The sequence below is a fragment of the Coregonus lavaretus genome (assembly GCF_964263955.1).
Source record: "Coregonus lavaretus genome assembly, chromosome: 15".
In the NCBI taxonomy this organism is placed as follows: domain Eukaryota; kingdom Metazoa; phylum Chordata; class Actinopteri; order Salmoniformes; family Salmonidae; genus Coregonus; species Coregonus lavaretus.
In genome coordinates this window covers 1164991-1186404 of record NC_140002.1, presented here as the reverse complement: position 1 = coordinate 1186404, position 21414 = coordinate 1164991, and the positions used below count along the sequence as shown (strand labels likewise).

Genomic DNA, 21414 nt, shown 5'->3' with positions numbered 1-21414 from the left:
CACTATTGGGCTTTAATGAAATCACTTTCAGTACTTTCTATTCTTCCTTGCTTATTTTTTGCAATAGTGCAATAAACTGTTTGTGCATATTCCAATCCAGTGCCGAGCTGGTGTCCGGCCGATGCGCTGACCATGGGCCTGAATCCACCTGTTGTGCCTGTATTGTATCGCTCTTTTGAGTGGGTCGAGCTGATCCGATAATATGTTAATTATTTCATGAGGTTGGTCTGTCGTAACTGAACACTTCATCCATTATCCGTATTTTGTGACGGTATTTTATCACTGCATTTGTCTGCTGCTGTAGAATATCTCGTTCTCTTTCGATCTCTCTGAATATGTAGGCTAGGTGATAGACGTTGTGTTTTTCATTATGTTTGTTTACTGTCGACTCGAACTTGTCAATATGGGTTTGAAAAGTGAGAGTGTGAAACCATAGCATATGCCTATAATATTCAGCACAACGGGCAGTTAATGCAGCTTGGCTGGTGTCACGAAATGTAACTTCACGTAAGGTAACCTGTTTTGTTCAGTAAACAACTTGAACCTGACATGACTGTCTTCCGTGTGCTTTCAAGTACCGCCCACAGCGGGTTACATCCAATGAATAACATTCATTACAGCTGGCACTGGTTAAGCCCGCGAAAGTCGGATCAAAGATTTCAGCAACCGACAGCTCTGCTCTGTTCTCTGACTCTTGATATTTTGCATTCACAACGAGAATTGTGGATTTATACACGTCTCATGAGTTCTACAGTTTAGCCTCCTTTATTTTGGTTCTCGATAGAAGAGCTTTAGGGACAGGCTATGAGGTTTAGGCCCTGATTCGATCCGGTAGCGATCACCACTTCCCCTATAGATGATATAGCCTAGGCCTACATGTGGCAAAGACTACAGCCTAGAAAAGTTATACAAGAATAGTAATATTAGGGTAGACATTTGTGGAAACCATGGTGTATGGAAATGAATGTAGCCAAGGCCTTTTTTTGTAACCCATAAATGTCCTCTAGCAAAATGCACAATACTGAGATGAATAAGCAGATCATCGCTGCTGTGAATTGTAGGATATCCTTGCTACCCTGTTCTTATATAAGGCACCGCCACATAAAGCTGCTCCATTTCTTACCTCCGGGCTTATCTGGTCCCTTAGTCTAGCATATCAGCCGTAAGGGCCAGGCCTGTTATTTCATTCTGGATATCATGGTGGATGTAATTCGCATTGCCATGATTTTTAGGTCGTTCAGAGTAGCCTACATCTGTTTTTCTCATATAATTGTTCACACATGGCACCTTTTCATTCGCCAGGCTGGCCGTTTTAGGACATTTCTGGCTAAATGAGAGTATACCCACTTCTCCATGCACCAGGACTACACCACTGATGTCTAGGTATTTTCTGCTGGAAAATGTTGGACCAGTCACTTTTGCTCAGGCCAAGCCACACGACAATTTCTGCCTAGGCCTCTGCCTCAGACATTAGGCAGTACATAAGAAGCTGTGAAGTAAATTATTGACGTGATGACTCACATAAGTAAACAGGCTATTTCTAGGCCCACTGTGTAGGGCTTGGGCCTGTGTGTGGAGGCCAGTTTTCAAAGACACATTGATGGATCCAAAGACACACTGACAGTTGAATTTCTCCAGCTCTGTATGAGAGACTGTGTGGCTGCATGGCACGTGTGCGTCAGTGTACACGGATGTGTGTTTGTTCTTGGGTGGGAGATACAAATCTCTTGCTACAAGGAGGGCCAGTCAGTTCTCCCCCTCCCCCCACGATGTCAGTCCTTGAGCTGTGTTCTCTGAAGCCAGGGCTGTTGCCAAGGAACCAAGATGAACTCTGTATGAACTTCCCTCATGGTGACAGTCGGCAACGACAGAGAAAGTTCCGACCAACAAGGAACTCACTTACTGCATTCTCTGACTTCAGTCCCTTGTTGCATTGTTGATTCTGCAGTGTGTGCGTGTGCATGTGTCTGAGTGCTCGCTGTGCCTGGGCCAAAACACGTTATTCAGACCGATGAACAAAGAAATGCACCTGTGACTCAAGCTACTGAGGTAACAGAGCAGAGGCAGCTAGATCTCCTTCACAAGAACACAATAACAGTCTCTGCATGTCATTCAATGCTACGTGATTCATCACAATAGATGAGCTGAATCATGTAGCCAAGCTACAAACTCATGGCCGTGGGCGATGTTCAATCAAACACAGTATACAGAAGTTTCAGAGCAGGTGACGCCAGCAAGGTCATTCTTCCCACACTGACAGTTTGAATAAGTGCTAAAGGCCCAGTGCAGTCAAACACGTGATTTTCCTATGTTTTATATATATTTCCACACTGAGGTTGGAATAATACTGTGAAATTGTGAACATTTGTGTAAGAGCTGTTTGAAAAGAACACATGAAATTTCTGCCTGTTTTGGTGGGTGAAGTTTTGGCCGGCCTGGTGACATCACCAGGCGGTAAATTAGCTGAGGGGCAGAACGGCTATGAGCTCAGATGTGGAGCCCACCTCGACCGGTTCTTGAGCAAGATGCCACAGAGCTACCGGGATGAATTTGTTGAGGACTGCTTAGATCGCGGCATCCTCAGGACTGGCATGGACCAGACGTACACCCTGCATGACTTGGCAGCCTGGTTGCAGAAGAAGTCCCAGACTAAGCGCATATCAAGCAGAGCCGCAGCCCTCTATCAATGTGATATTCCTAAGCCATTCAAGAAACACCACCGTGCCTTAACGAGACAGAAGGAGAAATCTGCTTCAATACTTTTCAACGCAAGTGAAGATCCAAACCCAAAGGAGCATGCTCAATCCAAGCAGAAATCCAAACCGAAGCCATACTGTCCCCACTGTGACAATAAAGAACACTTTCTCATTTACATTTACATTTACATCATTTAGCAGACGTACAAATTGGTGCATTCAACTTATGATAGCCAGTGGGACAACCACTTTTTTTATGGGGGGGGGTAAGAAGGATTACTTTATACTATTCCAGGTATTCCTTAAAGAGGTAGGGTTTCAAGTGTCTCCGGAAGGTGGTCAGTGACTCCGCTGTCCTGGCATCGTGGGGGAGCTTGTTCCACTATTGGGGTGCCAGAGCAGTGAATAGCTTTGACTGGGCTGAGCGGGAACTGTGCTTCCGTAGAGGTAGGGGAGCTAGCAGGCCAGAGGTGGATGAATGTAGTGCCCTCGTTTGGGTGTAGGGTCTGATCAGAGCCTGAAGGTAAGGAGGTGCCGTTCCCCTCACAGCTCCGTAGGCAAGCACCATGGTCTTGTAGTAGATGCGAGCCTCAACTGGAAGCCAGTGGAGTGTGCGGAGGAGCGGGGTGACGTGAGAGAACTTGGGAAGGTTGAACACCAGACGGGCTGCAGCGTTCTGTATAAGTTGTAGGGGTTTAATGGCACAGGCAGGGAGCCCAGCCAACAGCGAGTCTGCAGTAATCCAGACGGGAGATGACAAGTGCCTGGATTAGGACCTGTGCCGCTTTCTGTGTAAGGTAGGGTCGTACTCTGCGAATGTTGTAGAGCATGAACCTGCAGGATCGGATCACCGCTTTGATGTTAGCGGAGAACGACAGGGTGTTGTCTCAACTCATGCTGCTGATTGGTTCAGACATGCCTCACCTCCTGATACCCATACAGCCAGTGTGTACAGGCCTGCCTGGTGGACCCATTGCCGTCCACACCGAACTCGGTTGGTCCCTGCAAGGCCATACTAGCTTTGTCCACACATCACCAGCTGAACAACAGTGCCTGCTCACCACTACCGTTTCGCCTTCTGCCGAGCTCTTCAAAAACGTGGAGCTACTTTGGCAGATCGATACCTTTCCCTACGTAAGTGAGAAGCTGGCGACTCCCTCGAAACAAGACCAGCAAGCCATGACGGTTCTCCTGACGTCCACCTCTAGGATAGAAGTTGATGGCGTTTAGCGCTACGCTACAGCCCTGCTTCGTCGAGTCAACGATGCAACTCTCCATGCTCCAAAGGAAGCTGTACTGCCAAGCCTCCGTAGCATGAGGCGAAGACTCGCCAAAGACCCAAAACGAGCAGAGGTGTACAGCCAGGAGGTCAAGAAGCTGCAGACGGCAGGTTACGTGTCACTGGTGCCACCCGAGGTAGCTGAACAATCTACTGAGTCCTGGTTTATACCCCACCATATTGTGCATCACAATGGAAAGGATAGGATTGTGTTTAACTGTTCGTTCCAGCAGAAAGGACAGTCGCTCAATGACCTTCTCCTCCCTGGACCAACCTTGGCCCTATCCCTGCTCGGCGTCCTCCTCAGATTCCGTCAACATGCCATAGCTGTAAGTCGTGACATCAAAGGCATGTTTCATCAGATCCGCCTCTTACCAGCTGACAAACCAGTGCTACGTTTCATCAGATCCGCCTCTTTACAAACCGGTGCTACGTTTCATCCAGCGGAACATGCATAGAACTGAAGAACCGAGCATCTATGAGTGGCGGGTCTTGTAGTTCCTATTGCACCATCTACACTCTGCAGCGACACATTCAGGACAACGTAGGAGACAACCAAGAGCTTGTGAAGTCAGTCGAGGAGTCATTCTACGTGGACAACTGCCTTCGAAGCATCCCCTCTGCCGATGAAGCAAGAAACCTTGTTAATGGACTGCGGCAGTTGCTCCAAACTTGAGGCTTTGAGATATGCCAGTGGGCTAGCAATGTATCAGCTGTCATGGAGCACCTACCGCCCGAGGCCAGATCGGAAAGCAGCGAACTGTGGCTTTCCCAAAGTAGCACAGATCTCCAGGAACCAACCCTGGGGCTACGTTGGAACTGCCTCAGAGACTCCTTGAGATACAAGCACTGCACTGTGGAGTGCTCCAAACCTACAATGAGGAATATCTACAGCATGCTCATCCGTCAATACAACCCACTAAGCTACATCGTGCCTTTCACAACCCGCGCCAAGGTAATCGTCCAGGACCTGTGGAAAGAAGGGATAGGTGGGGACGACCCCATTCAGCCTCAGAGACAGCTGGACAGATGGCTTGTCTGGGAACAAGATATTCCTGACCTTGTCCAGATGGAAATCCCCAGAACTTACGCACCACCATATGCTGACAATCCAAAGTCAACAAATTCTGTGATGCATCAGAGAGAGCATATGGCTATGCGGAATGTGGATGACCAGAAGCAGGTGCACATTTCCTTCATTCAGGCCAGGTCTCGCATTGCGCCAAAGAAGCAGCTGTCGATGCCACGCTTGGAGCTGTGTGCTGCACACTGGGGCTCAGCAGGCCAGTGTCCTCCAAGTAGAACTCCCCCTGCCCATTGGACAAGTCATCCTCTGGTCTGATTCCACCACAGTCCTTCATTGGCTCAAGTCAGAATCTTGTAAATACAAGGTCTTTGTAGGAACTTGTGTTGCATAGATTCAGAACCTTACGGATGTAGCCAACTGGAGGTATATGGATACCGCGAACAACCCGGCGGATGACATCACTCGGGGCAAGACCTTGAAAGAGCTGGCCCAACCACATTGATGGCACCAAAGCCCTGAGTTCCTCTAACACTCAGAAGATCAGTGGCCTTCAATGCCTTCTGCTGACCCGGAGCCTGATGACAGCAAACTGAAGAAATCAGCCTTCTGTGGACATGTCTGTCAGTTCCAGTCCTCAGCTCCCAGATATCAGCAAGTTTGATACATGGAAAGACCTCATGAAGGCAACAACTAGATCCCTACACGGGGCGGCCGATCCACTCTCCAGTTCACCCAGCGAAGCAGCAGACTTCATAGCCGCAGAGAACCACCTCCTGAAGCAAGCTCAGATGGAATCGTTTCCTGAAGAGGTCAAGGCCGTCATGTCAAACCGGTCTATACCATCTAACAGTCGTCTGGGTCCCTTAGAGTTGGTGGTAGACTGCGAAGAGCAGAGCACCTGGAGATGGATGCTATGCACCCCATCGTCTTGGATCTGCATCATCAACTGACCAAGCTACTCATTAAAGATTTCAACGAGACTCTCCGCCATCCCGGCCCAAAGAGGGTTCTGGTGGAACTGCGTTGTAGATACTGGATTCTGCGGGGAAGGGAAGCTTCAGCTCACCTGTTTGCAATGCCAAAGATGGCACACCAAACCTGAAGTTTCCAAAGATGGCAGACCTACTTGCTGTTCGTCTGCGACTGTACAAGCCACCCTTCTACTCTACCGGAGTGGATTGTTTCGGACCATTCAACATAAGAATCAGAGGTCACAATGAAAAGAGATGGGGCATCGTCTACAACTGCATGACCAGCCGCTGAACCCACCTGGACCTCCTGGAGAGCCTGGATGCCGAAGCCTTCCTGGACCTCCTGGAGAGCCTGGATGCCGAAGCCTTCCTGGACCTCCTGGAGAGCCTGGATGCCGAAGCCTTCCTGGACCTCCTGGAGAGCCTGGATGCCGAAGCCTTCCTGGACCTCCTGGAGAGCCTGGATGCCGAAGCCTTCCTGATGTCTCTAAGACGCTTCATTGCACGTCGAGGCAAGCCTTTCGAGCTTCTTTTGGACAATGGTACGAACTTCGTTGGAGGAGACCGAGAACTGCGAGACGCCTTCAAAGCGATGGCCCCACACCTGAAGGAACAGTTGGCTGAACAGAGGATAATATTCCGGTTCAACCCGGCAAGCGCTCCTCACTTTGGTGGAATGTGGGAAAGAGAGGAGAAATCAGGGAACTGCTCTCAAGGCCATACTCAAGGAACAGACCGTCACTGAAACTGTGCTCCGCACTGTGCTTACCGAAGTGGAGGGAATCTTGAACGCAAAACCTCTCGGGTACATCTCCTCCGATGTCGTGGACAAAGATATCGTCACACCAAGCCTCCTATAATAATATAAATAAATAATATGCCATTTAGCAGACGCTTTTATCCAAAGCGACTTACAGTCATGCGTGCATACATTTTTGTGTATGGGTGGTCCCGGGGATTGAACCCACTACCTTGGCGTTACAAGCGCCGTGCTCTACCAGCTGAGCTACAGAGGACCACTCTATGTAGTACTGTGCAGTCAACCCTTTATCTCTGCTGCTCCTAGAAATGTTGTTCTGGTGAAAACAGTCACTCCTACTCATGGGACGCTACGATGCATCTCTTCCTCAGGTTTTGTATGACTCCAGTAACATCCTAGGGAAACGCCGCTGGAGGCATAGCCAAGTCCTTGCCGATCACTTTTGGTCCCAGTTTGTTCGCTATTACTTGCCAAGTCTACAGGAAAGACAGAAGTGGAGGAAGGAGGGAAGGGAACTTACTGTGGATCAAGTGGTTCTCATCGTGGACCCTCAGCTCCCTCGAACTCTCTGGCCTTTTGGGAAGGTGCCTCACACTTACCCCGGAGCTGATGGACGTTTTAGGACTGCTGCTATCCAGGTCAAGGGTCAGACTTACCTATGACCAGTGGCCCGGCTGGTGCAGCTCCCAGCCATCCTTAATGACGATGCAGAAGTACCTGTCACCTAGAACAGACTTTCCATCTGGTTAGAATGTCGTAGCAGACATTCGGGGCGGCTGTGTAAGAAAGCCTGTCCCTTTAAGAACTCGGTGATGATGTCACAGCTATCACAAGCTTGCAGAGTGTTTAGTTCATTACCAAGTGCAGCTCGCCCCCTACTGCTGTGAACACAAATCTCAGTTTTGGACATTATTTCCTTTCTGATCAATTTATTCATCACTGTGCGTGAATACCAAAACTGTAAGTAAGGTATATGTTTTCCCCCTGTTTTACTGACGAAGTTGTCAATAGTTTAAGAATATTTCCGTCATTATTACAGCATTATGTATCTCGTTTTTATGCTAGCTATCTAACATTGTTAGCTACATTTTTGCCTGTCGTTAGCTGGTTAGTCTGATGTTGCTAGCTACTTGTATTTTTGTTTCAGTCATTGGATTATTATAACAGATGAGTCGTATATCTTGTTTGTTATTGCTAAATGAATGTGCCTTATCTTAGTATTGATGCCATAATGTATTCGTGTTTATTCATTTCAGACCACATCTTGTGTGGATAAATGGACAGTTAATTGGATAATCACAGCTGAGTGACATGGCACAGAATTAACATTGTTAATCTCCAATCAACATTATAGAACCCTAAACGGAGGAACTGTCTCTCACTCACTGTCTCTCTAATAGGTGTACAATCTCCATAAATTCACCTACTCAATCAGTGTATAAATTCCAGAGGCATCACCCTCTAATTCAAGACCAATAAGAAAGAGTTCCAAACCTTTCTGCCAATAACAGCTAGTTTTCAGTTTTCCCCTCCCCACTCAGACAACTCCCAGAAAGTCCAAGCAAAATTCTTGCTTGAGACATTGCTCATTGCTAAGAAGCTATTTTTGTTTATTTTGGACAATTTTAATAGAAAACAATCACAGTAAGGTACTTAATTGTTACCCAGAAATGATTTGATTTTGAGATAAAAAATGGCTGCTTTGGGCCTTTAATTTGCTTTTTTAACTAGCCTTAACTAGTTTACACATCACAATTCAGCTAAGTTACTGTCTTAAATATCTGGAAAGTCCAGTTTCAGGTTTTGATTGAATAGAGCCATAGATGCCGAATAAGTTATTCATATCCAAAATCCTTTAGATGTCAGACATTTAACCTAATATTAGTGATATTGCAAATGGAGCTTTCTTTTCCACAATTAAAGCAGTTGGACACACAATGTTTCTCTATGTTGATAGACTACAATAGAAACAGCTGTTTAAGTCTGATACAATGTGAATGAATAGGCTACACATACAGATAGATATATGACGGATCGTAGGACCCAACATGACAATAGCCTACAGAAATGTTTGACGAATCATAAAAGTTCGTTGTATTATTGCCTGTATGTGTAGGCTACCGTCGACATGCGAACCGCGTACCAAGGTCAGCAATTTTCCATTATGTTCTAAAGACTGTTCTAAAGACTAAATTGTACGATAGGCTACTGTAGGCTATTTGTACAGTGGGACTTGAAAGTGAAAGCAAGTGGCGCTGTAGCCAGTGTGTAGCCAACTACAGTCTATTGCGGAAGAGAGGGTGTTAACGATGGGACACATTTCAGCGCACTATAGATCGCTAGGGACAAGGCGTGTTTGTGGTATAATGCGGGTGTGTTTCAGGTTGGATTTATAAAAGGGGTTGCCCGACAGAGAGTAATTGTCAGTCGTTTTATTATTATTCGGTTTTTAATTTAGTGATTGAACGCTGTGTCAGTGACAGAATTTCCACGGTTCCACCCGGGACATCAATCTTGTGCTCGCGGGCTCTCCAAAACATTGGTCCAGGCAGACTGCCTATTCCGGTGAGTGAAACTTTTTGAAATACCATTGGACATATTTCTTTACCCCACAATGTCATGTCATAGCTCTCCTACTCTTTTACGGGCTTAGGTATGGGCAAATGTGTTATTGCAGTTTTGGAACAAAATAACCTGGTTCATCATTCATTATTATTAGGCTTCCTATACCATGTTCTCGTGCACTGTATGGGTTGCCTATGCTGTAGTCTGTTCTTGAGACATTTACTCTCTGTCTGAAATGTCAAAACAAGGTTTACAGGGCGGACGAACATGCCGGCCCTTTGTTACAATTTAGTATCGCCTTGAAACTCAATTGATGTGTATGCTACGATCTGTGATGTGCGATCATTGCAAAACACACGCCCATTATTAGATTGCACTCACAATTTTGGCATAAGGTAAGATCATGTTATTCAGTGTGCTAAAGCAGCATACTCCCCCAATGTATTGTCTGTCCATGTCCATGCTCACACAGGGATGTAGCTGTCATTATGTGCACTTTGTGCAGTAGCCTAGCCTATAATGATCCCACATAGATGGACTCTGGTTGTGACTAGATGGGGTACAGCTAAGCAGGGTTGCCAGGTTAAACTGAAATTTCTAGCCCAATGACCACTCAAAACCAGCCCAAAAGGCCTGAAAACTAGCCCCATTTTTTTTTTCACAGCAAAATAGGAGTTGCCATATTTATACAATAAACCCTTTTTCCATAACGTTATCGAGCCAATTAAGAAGGAATATCGTAGTAACTTGTAACGATGTTAGAAGCAAAATTCGGTTTTCCTCAGAATAATAATTATTGTGAGCTATGACATGACACATTAAAGGAATTTGAATATGTCGCAGGAGAAAATATAATTTGCCCTTTTAAACTTGCCAGATAATTTTCCATCAATGGATGTCAATGTAACTCGTTTGACTGCAATGATTAAGGAATAAGCCACAATGGGGTATGGTATATGGCCGATATACCACAGCTAAGGGCTGTTCTTAAGCATGACACAACACCGGGTGCCTGGATACAGCCTTTAGCCATGGTATATTGGCCATATACCACAAACCCCTGGTGTGCCTTATTGCTATTATAAACTGGTTACCAACATAATTAGAATAGTAAAAAAAAATGTTTTTGTCATACCCATGGTATATAGTCTGATATACCACAGCTTTCAGCCTATCAGCATTCAGGGCTCGAAACAGGTTTATAATTGTAAATAAACCCCTTTGCACATGTGCATAACTATAGAGAAATCCGACAGGAGAGTTTGAGTGATGAAAGTTGGACAGAGGATCTCGAAATCTATGAGCAAGAAACACTTGGATGAACATAAAATACGAATGTTAGGCTATTTTCTGGCAATTGTGCTGTTATTATGTGCCAGATGTCAAGAATACAAACCGTTATAAATGGCCCATTTGCGAGATTGACTTGTCATTTCAATAGGCGTAGGCTACAGACTAAAATCTGGGTTTATGATTGTAATTACATGTTGCCGTGGTTTGGTTGGATAAAAGCAGATAGCCTATAGCCCCTGATAGGTCTACATCTAATTTCAGATCCTCTACAGTAGCCTAGACAAGATGGAGGCAAGATGTAAACTGAACGATTTAGCAGTTTGCTTAGTTCAAATTAACAGATTTATTCAACATATGAATAGCGTAGGCGATTTCAACGTAAGAAGTGCTCGTATTTCCCAATAGCCTGCAATAGGCTACTGAGGGTGGGGGTCATAATTTCAGTCACTGAATTAAATAGTAATAATATGTATATGAACTGAATATGCTTGTCAACAACAGCCAGTGTTTATTTTTTAGAATTAAAGAAAAACCTATATCCTAATCTGACTACTGTTACCGCCAATCTAATGCGTTCTAACCACTGATTGGCAATTGCGATAGAGCTTTGATAACTGCCAATCTAATTAACTAAACATGTCCATTAATAATTACATAATAAAACAAGGCTACAACAACAATAAACTGAAGTTACAGGCTATTTATTCAATTGGTTTGCCAGCTCCAGGTAGGCTACACAAGCGGCACAAATGGATTTGCAATGACTCCAGTGATATCGTCATTTCAACATATTTATTGTATAAAATGGTAGCCTACAATGGCATATAAATTAATAGGCTACTTGATGGCCAACAGAGGCAAATGTATAATTCTCCACATTTAATGTCAATTTCATTGACTTTTCCCCCATAAAAAAAACCAAGCAAGGGAGTTCCATAACTTCCATTTCAAATTTCCACTCCGGCAGCCCCCGAGACCCAAGAACTGAGCATGCATAAAACACTTAGCTTGATACCATTTTCGTTAAGCAAAGTCAACGTTAGAATGCAGTTTAAACCACCTCCAAGCTAATTTATCTAATGGGCTGTAGTGCGCCCAAAGTCATTTTCCAGTGTTTTGTCTCCATTATTTCTTGATGTGCATCAGTTCTAGCATATGAATATGTTTTACGGAAAAAGGGTTCGTAATAGGTGTCTCCATAATGATAATCTAAATAGCCTACAACAATTGGTAAAAAGCCCTCCCTACCACTCACTCACCCAAAAGCCTGCCTCACTGCCTGACAGTCAGCAGCATGTCACAGGGAAATATATTTTTAAGAGAAATGCCATGGCGTCCGCGGTGCAACTTAGAAATAGGCCAAAAACCCACAACCCGTGTAAAAATACATTTTCACCCGGGACATCGTTTTCAAAGGTGGCAACACTACATCTAAGACCGGAAGTGACTCTTCGTAGCAGATTCGGAGAGCATTTTAGCTAACCCTAACCATTTTCCAAACCGTAACCTTATTTTCTTAACCTGCTGCTTAAGTTCTCCTAACCTGCTGCTTAAGTTCTCCTAACCTGCAGCTTAAGTTCTCCTAACCTGCTACGTTAGTTCTCCTAACCTTCTGCTTTAGTTCTCCTAACCTGCTGCTTTAGTTCTCCTAACCTGCTACGTTAGTTCTCCTAACCTGCTACTTTAGTTATCCTAACTTGCTACGTTAGTTCTCCTAACCTGCTATGTTAGTTCTCCTAACCTGCTATGTTAGTTCTCCTAACCTGCTACTTTACTTATCCTAACTTGCTACGTTAGTTCTCCTAACCTGCTGCTTTAATTCTCCTAACCTGCTGCTTTAGTTCTCCTAACCTGCTACGTTAGTTCTCCTAACCTGCTGCTTTAGTTCTCCTAACCTGCTGCTTTAGTTCTCCTAACCTGCTACGTTAATTTTCCTAACCTGCTACGTTAATATTCCTAACTTGCTACATTAGTTCTCCTAACCTGCTACGTTAGTTCTCCTAATCTGCTACGTTAGTTCCCTAACCTGCTACGTTTAGTTCTCCTAACCTGCTACGTTAGTTCTCCTAACCTGCTACGTTAGTTCTCCTAACCTGGTGCTTTAATTCTCCTAACCTGCTGCTTTAGTTCTCCTAACCTGCTACGTTAGTTCTCCTAACCTGCTGCTTTAGTTCTCCTAACCTGCTGCTTTAGTTCTCCTAACCTGCTACGTTAATTTTCCTAACCTGCTACGTTAATATTCCTAACTTGCTACATTAGTTCTCCTAACCTGCTACGTTAGTTCTCCTAACCTGCTACGTTAGTTCCCTAACCTGCTACGTTTAGTTCTCCTAACCTACTACGTTAGTTCTCCTAACCTGCTACGTTAGTTCTCCTAACCTGCAACGTTAGTTCTCCTAACCTGCTACGTTAGTTCTCCTAACCTGCAACGGTAGTTCTCCTAACCTGCTACGTTAGTTCTCCTAACCTGCAACGTTAGTTCTCCTAACCTGCTACGTTAGTTCTCCTAGCCTGCTACGTTAGTTCTCCTAACCTGCTACGTTAGTTCTCCTAACCTGCTACGTTAGTTCTCCTAACCTGCTACGTTAGTTCTCCTAACCTGGTGCTTTAATTCTCCTAACCTGCTGCTTTAGTTCTCCTAACCTGCTACGTTAGTTCTCCTAACCTGCTGCTTTAGTTCTCCTAACCTGCTGCTTTAGTTCTCCTAACCTGCTACGTTAATTTTCCTAACCTGCTACGTTAATATTCCTAACTTGCTACATTAGTTCTCCTAACCTGCTACGTTAGTTCTCCTAACCTGCTACGTTAGTTCTCCTAACCTCCAACGTTAGTTCTCCTAACCTGCTACGTTAGTTCTCCTAGCCTGCTACGTTAGTTCTCCTAACCTGCTACGTTAGTTCTCCTAACCTGCTACGTTAGTTCTCCTAACCTGCTACGTTAGTTCTCCTAACCTGCTACGTTAGTTCTCCTAGCCTGCTACGTTAGTTCTCCTAACCTTCTACGTTAGTTCTCCTAACCTGCAACGTTAGTTCTCCTAACCTGCTACGTTAGTTCTCCTAACCTGCAACGTTAGTTCTCCTAACCTGCTATGTTAGTTCTCCTAACCTGCAACGTTAGTTCTCCTAACCTGCTACGTTAGTTCTCCTAGCCTGCTATGTTAGTTCTCCTAACCTGCTACGTTAGTTCTCCTAACCTGCAACGTTAGTTCTCCTAACCTGCTACGTTAGTTCTCCTAGCCTGCTATGTTAGTTCTCCTAACCTGCTACGTTAGTTCTCCTAACCTGCAATGTTAGTTCTCCTAACCTGCAACGTTAGTTCTCCTAACCTGCTACGTTAGTTCTCCTAACCTGCTACGTTAGTTCTCCTAACCTGCAACATTAGTTCTCCTAACCTGCTACGTTATTTCTCCTAACCTGCAACGTTAGTTCTCCTAACCTGCTACGTTAGTTCTCCTAGCCTGCAACGTTAGTTCTCCTAGCCTGCAACGTTAGTTCTCCTAACCTGCAACGTTAGTTCTCCTAACCTGCTACGTTAGTTCTCCTAACCTGCTGCTTTAGTTCTCCTAGCCTGCTATGTTAGTTCTCCTAACCTGCAACGTTAGTTCTCCTAACCTGCAACGTTAGTTCTCCTAACCTGCTACGTTAGTTCTCCTAACCTGCAACGTTAGTTCTCCTAACCTGCAACGTTAGTTCTCCTAACCTGCTACGTTAGTTCTCCTAACCTGCTACGTTAGTTATCCTAACCTGCAACGTTAGTTCTCCTAACCTGCAACGTTAGTTCTCCTAATCTGCAACGTTAGTTCTCCTAACCTGCTACGTTAGTTCTCCTAACCTGCAACGTTAGTTCTCCTAACCTGCTACGTTAGTTCTCCTAGCCTGCTACGTTAGTTCTCCTAACCTGCTACGTTAGTTCTCCTAACCTGCAACGTTAGTTCTCCTAACCTGCAACGTTAGTTCTCCTAACCTGCTATGTTAGTTCTCCTAACCTGCTACGTTAGTTCTCCTAACCTGCAACGTTAGTTCTCCTAACCTGCTACGTTAGTTCTCCTAACCTGCTACGTTAGTTCTCCTAACCTGCAACGTTAGTTCTCCTAACCTGCTACGTTAGTTCTCCTAGCCTGCAACGTTAGTTCTCCTAGCCTGCAACGTTAGTTCTCCTAACCTGCAACGTTAGTTCTCCTAACCTGCAACGTTAGTTCTCCTAACCTGCTACGTTAGTTATTCTAGCCTGCAACGTTAGTTCTCCTAGCCTGCAACGTTAGTTCTCCTAACCTGCAACGTTAGTTCTCCTAACCTGCTACGTTAGTTCTCCTAACCTGCTGCTTTAGTTCTCCTAGCCTGCTATGTTAGTTCTCCTAACCTGCAACGTTAGTTCTCCTAACCTGCAACGTTAGTTCTCCTAACCTGCTACGTTAGTTCTCCTAACCTGCTACGTTAGTTCTCCTAACCTGCAACGTTAGTTCTCCTAACCTGCAACGTTAGTTCTCCTATCCTGCTACGTTAGTTCTCCTAACCTGCTACGTTAGTTCTCCTAACCTGCAACGTTAGTTCTCCTAACCTGCTACGTTAGTTCTCCTAACCTGCAACGTTAGTTCTCCTAACCTGCAACGTTAGTTCTCCTAACCTGCTACGTTAGTTCTCCTAACCTGCTACGTTAGTTCTCCTATCCTGTTACGTTAGTTCTCCTAACCTGCTATGTTAGTTCTCCTAACCTGCTACGTTAGTTCTCCTAGCCTGCTACGTTAGTTCTCCTAACCTGCTACGTTAGTTCTCCTAGCCTGCTACGTTAGTTCTCCTAACCTGCTACGTTAGTTCTCCTAACCTGCTATGTTAGTTCTCCTAACCTGCTACGTTAGTTCTCCTAGCCTGCTACGTTAGTTCTCCTAACCTGCTACGTTAGTTCTCCTAGCCTGCTACGTTAGTTCTCCTAACCTGCTACGTTAGTTCTCCTAACCTGCTACGTTAGTTCTCCTAACCTGCTACGTTAGTTCTCCTAACCTGCTATGTTAGTTCTCCTAGCCTGCTACGTTAGTTCTCCTAACCTGCTACGTTAGTTCTCCTAGCCTGCTACGTTAGTTCTCCTAGCCTGCTACGTTAGTTCTCCTAACCTGCTAGGTTAGTTCTCCTAGCCTGCTACGTTAGTTCTCCTAGCCTGCTATGAAAAAGTCCCTTCTGGTCATAGCTGGTCATTGACTAGAACACCTAGTCAAAACCCTGTCTTCCTCCATAGACAATATTTTCAATATTCATTCGTCATAACAGATGCTTATAAATAACACTTTAATGCATTTAGAAAGCATTTAGAAAGCGTCTATAAAGCATCTATAAAGCGTCTATAAAGCATTTATAAAGCATTTATAAAGCATCTATAAAGCGTCTATAAAGCATTTATAAAGCATTTAGAAAGCGTCTATAAAGCGTCTATAAAGCATTTATAAAGCATTTATAAAGTGTCTATAAAGCATTTATAAAGCGTCTATAAAGCATTTATAAAGCGTCTATAAAGCATTTATAAAGCGTCTATAAAGCATTTATAAAGCGTCTATAAAGAATCTATATTGGCCTATTGAGTGATGTCGTTATTTGAAGTCAGTAAGCAATGAGTCCTTAATTCACCATGTTGAGTCTCTTTGATAAAGGCATTGTCTACAGTGCTATCCAACACTTGCATATCCTGATGAGTGAGAAGTCACTAGAGTGGGCGTGCACTTGGCAGAGCATTCATCAGTGAGACAGTATTTCACCATGTTGTGAAATACTGTCTCACTGATGAATGGGGTCACCACCACAACACACCACACCACCAAAACACACCACAACACACCACAACACCACAACACCACACCACAACACCACAACACACCACAACACACCACAACACCACACCACACCACACCACACCACACCACCACACCATAACACACACCACACCACCACACCACTACCACACCACTACCACACCACACCACACCACACCACTACCACACCACACCACACCACACCACTACCACACCACACCAACACACCACAACACACCACCACAACACACCACATCACCACAACACACACCACACCACCACACCACTACCACACCACTACCACACCACACCAACACACCACACCACACACCACACCACCACACAACACCACACCACACACCACAACAAACTGCTGTGCTGCTGCTTATTAAACCTTATTAGCAGTATGGTCTTCTTATTGAGCTGCAGGGAGAGTGGTGTGTGATATAGCTCATTGCATTGACTGTCATCAGTGTGTGGGTGATGTGACGTGTAGACAGCAGCAGTGCAGGTTCAGTGGGGGGTTAACAACAACGGTACACTACAGTCAGTTTGTTGGCTCGTCTTATTCAAATCTCAAAAGCACCCTGTAATTTGCATGCCATTTTAAATGTATGCGTCTGTTCTCTCTCTCTCTCTCTCTCTCTCTCTCTCTCTCTCTCTCTCTCTCTCTCTCTCTCTCTATCTCTCTCTCTCTCTCTCTCTCTCTCTCTCTCTCTCTCTCTCTCTCTCTCTCTCTCTCTCTCTCTCTCTCTCTCTCTCTCTCTCTCTCTCTCTCACTCTCTCTCTCCCCCTCTCTCTCTCTCTCCCCCTCTCTCTCTTCCCCCTGTATTGGTAGCTCAGTATTAGATCCTCATTTTCAAATGAGCAGTTGGTGTTCATTGGTGGTGTGTATTTCAGGAAGCTGTTTTCTTGACTGACTGTTTGCGAAACAATGCATCAGCATGAATGTTGTTTTCTCTGCTTCTATATTTACTTCCTGTACTGCTGACGGTGTCGATTAGTGATGCGCGGGTTGACTCATAACCCGCAGTCCACACGGTTATATCCGCGGGGCGGGTGGGTGTAAGGCCATGAAATACAAAATACGGTCGTCACGTTAGATTAAAATAAGGATCCATTGCAGACAGTTCGGAGTTAGATGTACTGATATCATCATGCATTTAGTCATATCGATGGGCACTGTTTGGTGTCAAGCAAAGCAGAGTTATAAACATATCATCAAAAGCACTGCAGTAAAGGTAATATGGCCCCGTGTAGCTCAGTTGGTAGAGCATGGCGATTGCAACGCCAGGGTTGTGGGTTCGTTTCCCACGGGGGGGCCAGAATGAAAATGTATGCACTCACTTAACTGTAAGTCGCTCTGGATAAGAGCGTCTGCTAAATGACTAAAATGTTTTTTTTTTAATTGAACCGAATACTTTCCCAGGGTAACCTACCCTTGATGTTTGATTGAAATGCCCAGTGCATCGTTGCAATATCCAACCTGCCTTTTCAAAATCCATATTGGAAATTGGCGTTTTATGTACCCAGTCTTTCATGTTGTTGCTTAATGTTCCTAGAAAATATTTGCCCTGCTTGGTGTTTCAATAACAGTCACCCAGTCACCCAGTCACCCAGTCAGTCAGCCAGCCGGTCCCCTCAACCTCCTTCCCTGGAATTGAGCCTGGCTGGGATTTCTGGAAGCAAACTTATGTTTATGTAGCAACACCAGAGCAACTGCTCAGCTGAGGGTGTAATCTTTATTTGGGTGTTTTTTGTCTGTCTGTTGTACAAAGGTGAACGACCCACAATGTCAACTTCGTCACGGTATACTGTATAAACTACTCAGGCTTTCGTGAAATTCATTTGAAATGAATTAAGTTAAGGTACATTTACAAATGATTGTTAAGTACGAAAAAAATATGAAAAATGTAATCACTCACCACTAACTGTAAGTTGCTCTGGATAAGAGCATCTGCTAAATGACTCAAATATAAATGTTAAGAAAGGGTTACAAATAATAGTCTTTGCTTGTTTGATTAAGTCCAATTGTGTGTGCCTGTGCGCATACACACTCTTAAGGGCACAGAGAGTGTGTGTGTGTGTGTGTGTGTGTGTAAGTATAAGTGTGTGTGTGTGTGTGTGTGTGTGTGTGTGTGTGTGTGTGTGTGTGTGTGTGTGTGTGTGTGTGTGTGTGTGTGTGTGTGTGTGTGTGTGTGTGTGTGTGTGTGTGTGTGTGTGTGTGTGTGTGTGTGTGTGTGTGTGTGTGTGTGTGTGTGTGTGTGTGTGTAATTACACCACTGTAACAGACAGACCAGGGCGGTATCAGCCCAGCACAGCAGGAGTGTCAGAGATCAGACTAATGAATTACTCAACAAGCTCTACCTCCTGATGGTCTCCCAGCACCCTATTCCCTACATAGTGCCCTATGGGCCCTGGTCAAAAGTAGTGCACTATATAGGAAACAGGGTGCCATTTGGGATGCAATCCCTATTTTATGATTCTCAAGAACTCCATAACTAAAATGCAACAGAGGTGAGATCACTCACTCCCTCTCCCCAGTGTGTGTGTGTGTGTGTGTGTGTGTGTGTGTGTGTGTGTGTGTGCGCGTGCCATGCATGTGTAAGCAGTCTGTGTATTTGAAGTCAGGTATTTATTTCGTATTCCTGTGCATGTATTATCTGTATGGCTGGACCTTCTGTTAGTGATGATCAGCCTGGGTTCCAGTCTGTCTCCTACAGAGTTTCTCCTCCTGATAGTGATCAGCCTGGATTCCAGTCTGTCTCCTACAGAGTTTCTCCTCCTGATAGTGATCAGCCTGGATTCCAGTCTGTCTCCTACAGAGTTTCTCCTCCTGATAGTGAACAGCCTGGATTCCAGTCTGTCTCCTACAGAGTTTCTCCTCCTGATAGTGATCAGCCTGGATTCCAGTCTGTCTCCTACAGAGTTTCTCCTCCTGATAGTGAACAGCCTGGGTTCCAGTCTGTCTCCTACAGAGTTTCTCCTCCTGATAGTGAACAGCCTGGATTCCAGTCTGTCTCCTACAGAGTTTCTCCTCCTGATAGTGAACAGCCTGGATTCCAGTCTGTCTCCTACAGAGTTTCTCCTCCTGATAGTGATCAGCCTGGATTCCAGTCTGTCTCCTACAGAGTTTCTCCTCCTGATAGTGAACAGCCTGGGTTCCAGTCTGTCTCCTACAGAGTCCTCCTGATAGAGATGATCATCCTGGGTTACAGTCTGTCTCCTACAGAGTCCTCCTGATAATATGGATCAGCCTGGGTTACAGTCTGTCTCCTACAGAGTCTCTCCTCCTGCTTACCAGCTCTGGCTCTCAGCAAGGAGACACTCTGTGCCCATCAATTATTCTCTCTGAGTGTGTGTGTGTGTGTGTCTGTGTTTCAAACATTTTCACCCCTTTCTGCCCAGCCCAGGTGCCATTCAGCTAAATAGAGTGAGAGGGGTGTTCATTTCAAACCGCAGACAGGGAGGCAGACAGGCAGGTAGACAGGTAGACACAGACGGAGACCAGTTTAGAGGGTAGAAACCTAGCTTTGGAGCACACTGTACTATTTATATCAATTAGTTTGACTGGTTGTTCTCTATGATTAGCTAAGTGCCATGCCCTTTTTTGAAATAGGATCTGCCCTTGGACCACTTCAACTGATAAAGATAGCACTTTTAAAAACCCAACACTCATAACTTCATTTTGTGTCAATGTTTGCAGGGCATTCGTCAAACAAGGCCTCACATAATTAGCACTGTTCTGCTGCTTGTATTCAGCCGATAGTGTTTGCCCGGTGATCGGGAGAGGAGCGTTGTGATTGGGACTGGGGAGAACTGCTGTACATACACAAATCAAATCCAAGTTTTATTGGTCGTGTACACAGTTTAGCAGGTGTTATAGCAGGGGCAGCGAAATGCTGATGTTACTAGCTGCTAACAATGCAGAAAAATGTCAACCAATTACAATGTAAGGGAAAAAAGACAAGAAATCAAGAATGGCGTGACGAGTCTGATTAACAACCCAAATAGCACTGTAGCAGTAATCAATCTACACTCCTGAAGTGCTGCTCAGAACAGATTCAGTGAAGAGCACAAGACCCAAGACAATGCCCTGAAGCATGCCACTTAAAGACCCACCAGTGTCCTTCTGAAACATGCCACTTAAAGACACACCAGTGTCCTTCTGAAGCATGCCACTTAAAGACACACCAGTGTCCTTCTGAAGCATGCCACTTAAAGACCCACCAGCGTCCTTCTGAAACATGCCACTTAAAGACCCACCAGTGTCCTTCTGAAGCATGCCACTTAAAGACCCACCAGTGTCCTTCTGAAACATGCCACTTAAAGATCCACCAGTGTCCTCCTGAAGCATGCCACTTAAAGATCCACCAGCGTCCTTCTGAAGCATGCCACTTAAAGATCCACCAGTGTCCTCCTGAAGCATGCCACTTAAAGACACACCAGTGTCCTTCTGAAGCATGCCACTTAAAGACCCACCAGTGTCCTTCTGAAACATGCCACTTAAAGACCCACCAGTGTCCTTCTGAAAGCATGCCACTTAAAGATCCACCAGCGTCCTTCTGAAGCATGCCACTTAAAGATCCACCAGTGTCCTTCTGAAGCATGCCACTTAAAGACCCACCAGTGTCCTTCTGAAAGCATGCCACTTAAAGACCCACCAGTGTCCTTCTGAAAGCATGCCACTTAAAGATCCACCAGCGTCCTTCTGAAACATGCCACTTAAAGACCCACCAGTGTCCTTCTGAAGCATGAGGTCGTTCAGTTCAGGCTTTCACTGAGCGTTCTTCTGATGCTTACTTCTGATGCATGAATGTTCGCTAAGCACCAAGAGTTCATCCTCTCCTGAGTCTCCTCCTTTTATGTTTCCTCAGCAGGGTCACCTCGTCCACTACAGTGGTTTGCAAATTGATTCATCCCCCTTGGTGTTTTTCCCATTTTGTTGCATTACAACCTGTAATTCAAATGGATTTTTATTTGGATTTCATGTAATGGACATACAAACAATTCTAAAAAATAAATA

The 21414-nt window shown here is 45.0% G+C and overlaps 1 protein-coding gene across 1 annotated transcript in view; it reads left to right on the top strand.

The window, feature by feature from the left end:
• Positions 1–8860: 8860 nt before the first annotated feature.
• LOC311142596 (calcium/calmodulin-dependent protein kinase kinase 1-like) overlaps positions 8861–21414 on the top strand; it is a gene marked incomplete at its 3' end in the record, with an annotated part of 57702 nt that continues 45148 nt past the window's right edge. The window contains exon 1 of the mRNA XM_084178266.1: positions 8861–9298. The remainder of the gene's footprint in view (positions 9299–21414) is intronic.